The sequence below is a fragment of the Rattus norvegicus genome, chromosome 9, assembly GCF_036323735.1.
Source record: "Rattus norvegicus strain BN/NHsdMcwi chromosome 9, GRCr8, whole genome shotgun sequence".
In the NCBI taxonomy this organism is placed as follows: Eukaryota; Metazoa; Chordata; class Mammalia; order Rodentia; family Muridae; genus Rattus; species Rattus norvegicus.
Window position 1 is genome coordinate 4,434,621 of NC_086027.1, and position 6,966 is coordinate 4,441,586.

The following is a 6,966-nucleotide window of genomic DNA, read 5'->3' on the forward strand; positions in this document are numbered from 1 at the left end:
TATTTAAGCCTAAGTCCATATATGAAAGAAAATGGGATATTTTTGTTTTTCAGTCTTAGCATGGTCAACTCCAGTTCCAACTGTTTGTTTCTGTAATGACATAGTTTAATTATTCTTTATAGCTAAATGAAACTTCGTTGTATACATGTATACAAGTTGCATATATTATTAATATTTTTGCATGTTTTTATAACTTTTTTCCTCCATCTTTATTAACTTGGGTATTTCTTATTTACATTTCAATTGTTATTCCCTTTCCCGGTTTATGGGCCAACATCCCCCCTAACTCCTCCCCTTCCCCTTCTAAATGGGTGTTCCCCTCCCCATCCTTTCCCCATTTCTGCCCTTCCCCCAACAATCACATTCAATGGGTGTTCAGTCTTGGCAGGACCAAGGGCTTCCCCTTCCACTGGTGCTCTTACTAGGCTATTCATTGCTACCTCTAAGGTTGGAGTCCAGGGTCAGTCCATGTATAGTCTTTGGGTAGTGGCTTAGTCCATGGAAGCTCTGTTTCTTTTTATAACTTTTTTACATTTGTTTACTTGTTTGTTTATGTTGTGTGGGGACGTATGCATATGTTTGAGTGTGGGCAATGGTGTGCTGTGGCATACATTTGGGGTCAGAATAACATTCAGATGTTGTTTCCTTCCTACCATGAGGAACGTGTGCAGCTCATGCCAGTATATTCTCTCTTGTGTTACATATATTTTCTGTATATACCCTATACATATTATCAGTGAAACACACTACGTGCAAGTTGTATTCACAAAATCTAGGCATTTGGTTCTATGTTTAAGGCTTGTTCTCGGGGTTGGGGATTTGGCTCAGTGGTAGAGCACTTGCCTAGGAAGCGCAAGGTCCTGGGTTCGGTCCCCAGCCCCGGGGGGGGGGGTGGGTGGGGGGGAAAGGAAAAAAAAAGGAAAAAAAAAGGCTTGTTCTCGAGCAGGCTATCAAGAGAGAAGAAAAATGAGTTGTCTCAGGGAGCTGCCAGACTCTCTTAGACTTGAGCTATTTAAAATACTGTTCTTTGACTGACACCAGTCCCTCACATGCAGTATCTGGAAATAAACAGCAACTACACACGATTTTTGAGGAAAAAAAGCAGTTTTACTGAACATAGTAATAGAAACTTGGGCTTATATTTTGTATATGTAGCATAAAAGTATAATTAAAATAATATTTCAATATTATTTTACAAAATATGTCTCTAATATATTAGAAACAGAAAAATAGAGCCACCTTTTACTGGGTCATTGTGGAAGCCATTGATCCAGACTGCTGTCTTGGGCCCAGGAGATGGCGTTGCTGTGAGACTCGAGAGGAAGATATGGTGCAGATATTGCTGTCTATTGAAGTACTTAGCCTGTGGGTACTCCTAGGAAGACCCTACTTTCCCATCCTTCTGGAATGTTATGGAAAAGACAAGAAGGATTTGGAACACAGTGTATTCACCAGTTTCTGGGGTGGTGACCCAGCTGTAATACAAAGGTTTACTGAATGATTAATCTGAGCAGAAATAGCAACAGCAAGTGGTCCTTGAAGAGTGTACAACTTACTGCCTTTTGGTTTCCGACTCTCTAGCTTGCATGTTTTAAAGAACCCTCATATGGAATGTATTTGTGCATATGGACAATGTAATGGCAGGGGTGGTGCATGAGCTCGGTGTGGCTGCTCATGGAGGGCTGACTAAGGAATGTTCAGGAGCCTCTTTGGCATGCTGCTCCTTCACCCAGACGATCATTTTAGGATGAACATTCAGGTCATCAACGTGACCTAGATCTGGCATGGTTGGAATTGCTTCTTTGAGGACTTCAGTGCTGTAAGCTTCTACTCAGTCCACCATCAAAGGTGTCAGAATATTACAAGAGCATCCCTGGACCTTGTGTACAAAGAGCAGGACCTTTGTTACTCATTAGGAACAGCAAAGGATTGGTTATCCAGGATTAAATCTCAGCTGAGAAACAAGCTACATAAAGTAGCTTGAACAGTTAAGTATCAGCAGTTGGTCCAGGCATGGATAAGGTATTCTGGTGAGACTATCGTAAGTCCAGAAAAGAAGTCACACTAACGTACTAGATACAGTAACACGGGCAGGGGAGGTGATGTGCGTCCTTTTGGGTCAGAAGAGTCTTTTCCCTTGGGCCACATTTGCTGCGCTGTGGCTTTCTAGATGCTCCCACTTTGCAAAGCGCTATTCAACACTCACTAGTGCTGATTGTTGAGTAATAACTAGTACCTGTTATGTGTTGGTACCAGATAGAGCACAGATAAAAATATTGATGCGTGTAAATATTTATATATGTCTTGAATAGGACCCTTTGCTGGAGGAGTGGAACAAATAATGAGATAAGGCAAGAGATTGATGAAGTTCATGCTACAGACTTTAAGCATGCACACAGTTAGAGCAGCTGTATTATAGATGAGTATATAGTATTACATAACATTATTGCCTTGGCTCTTAGTTAAGTGATGATATTAAATCATTGAAAAGTATAAAAAACGGAAATTTGGTTTGAAGGACACATGTGTCAAAGACCCTTACTAGTGTGTCTAGTTTTCCTCTGTGGATCTGGAAACAAGATCTTCACAGGGTTCAGAACTATCAGCAAATAGGATTTGGATGCACTGTAATGATTGATTTTTAGCCCTGGATACCACTGTGCTTAAGTCTGGGTTTCTGGTCCAGGTCCTTATTGTCCCTACTTTAACTGATAGTTGGCCTTGATTGGACCAAGAGACTCTAAGAAATTAGCCAGGCACACTTGGTATGAGAGTGTTTCGAGGGACAATGATATCTGGCTGTAACAAAGATGGAAAGAACACCACTGAATGTGGGCCTCACCATCCAACAGGCTAGAGGCCTGGATGGCAGGAGACAAAGCCACCTTTGTCCATGGACACCAGACTCTCCTTCAGCCTTTTGAGTCAGACTTCAGCCACTCTTCGAGGAACTTCCAGTTTTCAGCAGTGGCCTAGGACCATGTCACTAGTTCTAGGACACCCAGAATCTCAGAATGAGGAGTTAGGGCCTATCTAGCCTCTAATTACATAGGACAATCCAATAAATCTTCACATATATTCCCCTGCTCTCGTGTGTGTGTGTGTGTGTGTGTGTGTGTGTGTGTGTTCTATTCCTCTAGACAATCCTGATTGATACCTTTGTGTTATTTTTCAAAATTAAAAGTATTTTTTATGTGTCTTTGTTGCCTCAGATTCTTAAAGCCTAGGGAAACATGACAGACCTACTGTAGGCCCCCTCTCCTTGCACTTGCTGGTTGACTCAGGAGAAAATAGCACAAACTGCATATAGGGTGGGTATCAGCTTTGGTGCAGATACTTTAAGACTTTTTCTTAAGTAAGTTGGCATTTTATAGTCTTCAATTAGAAGGAGATGGTGTTTTTGCTTAATTCCGGAGACAACTCCAGAAGGCAGACTTCTATTTATCTAGAATAATGGCATTCTCTTTAGCCCAGGGTTCAGCCAGACTCAGCCAGGGAGGTTTGTGTGGCCTGGACCCAGGTTCAGTGTTTTCAAAACTTGAAAGCTTGTCTTCATTAAGTATAACTGTTCCGTATACTTGTTTACCCAGGTACCAAACAGTCCTGTCTCCTCAGAGTGGAGGTGTAATCTCTAGACAGTATGAAGTTATGATGTGGGAAGTCAACCCTGAAATCTAGGAACTGCTCCTCACCCTGCAGACCTTGGCATTTGGCAAAGGAGACAACTGATCCAGCCCTAACAGATGGTTTCAGCCAAACCAAACAGGAATGATACACACTCTCAGTAATGTCCAACTTTCTCTTCACGCGGCATCATAATGGACATGCTATGAAAGTGTCTGCGAATTTCGCTCACAAAAATAAGAGCTAACAGAATTTGTTTTTAACTTCTTTATATCGTTTTATGTGTGTTTGTGTGTGTGTGTATGTGTATGTATGTGTGCGTTTATGTATTTATGTGTACATATGTGAGTGTATGTATATATATATGCATGTATGTTTGTGGTATGTGTGTGTGTGTGTGTGTGTGTGTGTGTGTGTGTGTGTGTGTGTCTGTGTGTATTGAAGAGGGTATCTGCTGTCCTCCTCCTATTTCTTTGAGGCATGATCTCTCTCGCTGAACCCTGGACTTGCTCTTGGCTTGGTTGGAAGCCATAGCCTCAGAAATACTCCTGACTCCACCGTCCTTCTATCCTCTTTAGGGTTTGGATTGTAGACACTGACAGGTTTGTAGGAACACACAGCTTGGTACAAAGCTGCTCCTCAAACTCAGGACAATCTCTGCAGCCTTCTGTTTTATACATACATAAATACATACATACATACATACATACATACATACATACATACATACTTATAAGCATACACACACATACATACACAAACACATACATATAAACACACACACATACATGCACACACTGACGCATGCACACATGCACGCACACGTATGTATAGTCTCCTGTAACCCAAGGTAGGCTTGAATTTGCCTTCAGCTTAGGCTGGCCTTGAACTCCTGATCCTTCTGCTTCTACTTCTCAAGTGCTTTGTTTACGGGTATGTGCCACAATACATGACTCCAATATAACACTGAAAGAGAACATTGTTAAGAAAATGTATTTGAATCTTGGAATATGGAATGTCCTTCCAGTGTCATACAAAGCATCATCTGCCACGATGACCTGAGGACAATTAATGATCCTAGGATTTTATCTTCATTGACTTTGCTATTTGTGATTGCTTAAGGGATCAAATTCAGTGAGATTCCCCATGATCGAGTAATCACATGTGGCAGAGACGCAGATAATTTCATCTAGTAGCCAAGATAACACCAAAGGTCACAGCTTTTGTTGCCCCGTGGAGCGTTAATCTCACTCACATCTGACCTAGTCGTGTCAGCCTCATGTTTCTCTATTAGTGCCTGCACATACCTCATTTCTAGAAATGCTCTTCGAACTATGTCTTCCTCACCATCTTCCTCATTAAGGATAGCCTTTGACAGGCATGTGCTAAATGTTTCTATGAGGCTTGTGTCTTAACTATAAAGATTATACCTCGACTTATGTATAGACTTTTACACATATTACACTTTTATAAATACAAAATAAATTTCTATTCACCAGCCTTACTTAATAGAAAACATGCAGGATCTCTCTCTTTCTCCTGCAGTTTTAATGAGTCATATAGGAAGTGTGTGCTTTGTACCAGGTGCATGGAAATGTCTGGTCATCTCACATCTGGTCTTCCACCAAAGACTTCTATTGGGCTGCAGACAGGGCTCAGTGGTTAATAGCACTGGCTGCTCTTCCAAAGGACCTGGGTTCAATTCTCAGCACCCACATGGCAGCTTACAACTGTCTATCACTTCAGTTCCAGGGGATCCAACACCCTCACACAGACATACATGCATGCAAAAACACCAATGCACATAAAAATAAAAATAAAACAGAATTCTGTTATGTCATTTTTCATTTTAACTTCATCGAGGTGTCCCACTGTAGCTCACAGCACAAGGAGAGCCAGAGGTAGGGAAATGGTTGAAGGCCTATCATTTAATCCACTTAGCATGTGATGTTTAAGAGTAATTTCTCTGCCACTTTTTCTAAGTGACAATCCCAAATGAGAACAGGAGAACAGGTACTCTCTTGTGTTAGATTGATGGTAATTATCCAGTTCAGCAAGCATGTGCTCTGAGCACATGAACTTTCCAGCATATTAGTAATAACAATCACAGAAAAACAGCAATGTATATTTATTGAGCACCTACTATGTGCTAGGTAATTTGTCACTTTATAATACCAGCTCAGACAGAAAAGAGTCACCTGAGACCTTGAACCACACAGGGCTTACAGCTTTACAGGATTAAAACTGAGGCCTTATCCAGCCAGTGGTGAATTCATACCTTTAAATTTAGTATTTGGCAGGAAAAAACAGGTGGATTTCTGAGTGTGGGGCCAGCCTGGTCTACAGAACAAGCTCCAAGACAGACAAAACTACACAGAGAAACCCTGTTTTGAAAAACAAAACAAAACAAACAAAACCCTGAGACCCTAACCAGAAAGATAAATTTGCAAAAACCATTTGTTGCTATACAATCTGAAGATCTTTTTTCTTTACATTAAATAGCCAACTTATAAACCAGATCTTATCAGATGGCAATATTTCCATAATATTATTTGACTAGGTTATCAAGGGATTGTTTATTCTTAAAGCAATCAAAGTCTCCATTCTCTATGTCCATTGTTCCTAAACTAGTCTATCAACATTTTCTTAATTTTTTGTCAGGACCCCTACTTTGAAGTCCTGGTATTCAGGACTAAACCCCAAAGTTTTTTTTGTTTTTTGGTTTTTTTTTTTTATTAACTTGAGTATTTCTTATTTACATTTCGAGTGTTATTCCCTTTCCCGGTTTCCGGGCAAACATCCTCCTAATCCCTCCCCCTCCCCTTCTTTACAGATGTTCCCCTCCCCATCCTCCCCCCATTGCCGCCCTCCCCCAACAATCTAGTTCACTGGGGGTTCAGTCTTAGCAGGACCCAGGGCTTCCCCTTCCACTGGTGCTCTTACTAGGATATTCATTGCTTCCTATGAGGTCAGAGTCCAGGGTCAGTCCATGTATAGTCTTTAGGTAGTGGCTTAGTCCCTGGAAGCTCTGGTTGCTTGGCATTGTTGTACATATGGGGTCTCGAGCCCCTTCGAGCTCTTCCAGTTCTTTCTCTGATTCCTTCAACGGGGGTCCTATTCTCAGTTCAGTGGTTTGCTGCTGGCATTCGCCTCTGTACTTGCTGTATTCTGGCTGTGTCTCTCAGGAGAGATCTACATCGGGCTCCTGTCGGCCTGCACTTCTTTGCTTCATCCATCTTGTCTAATTGGGTGGCTGTATATGTATGGGCCACATGAGGGGCAGGCTCTGAACGAGTGTTCCTTCTGTGTCTGTTTTAATCTTTGCCTCTCTATTCCCTGCCA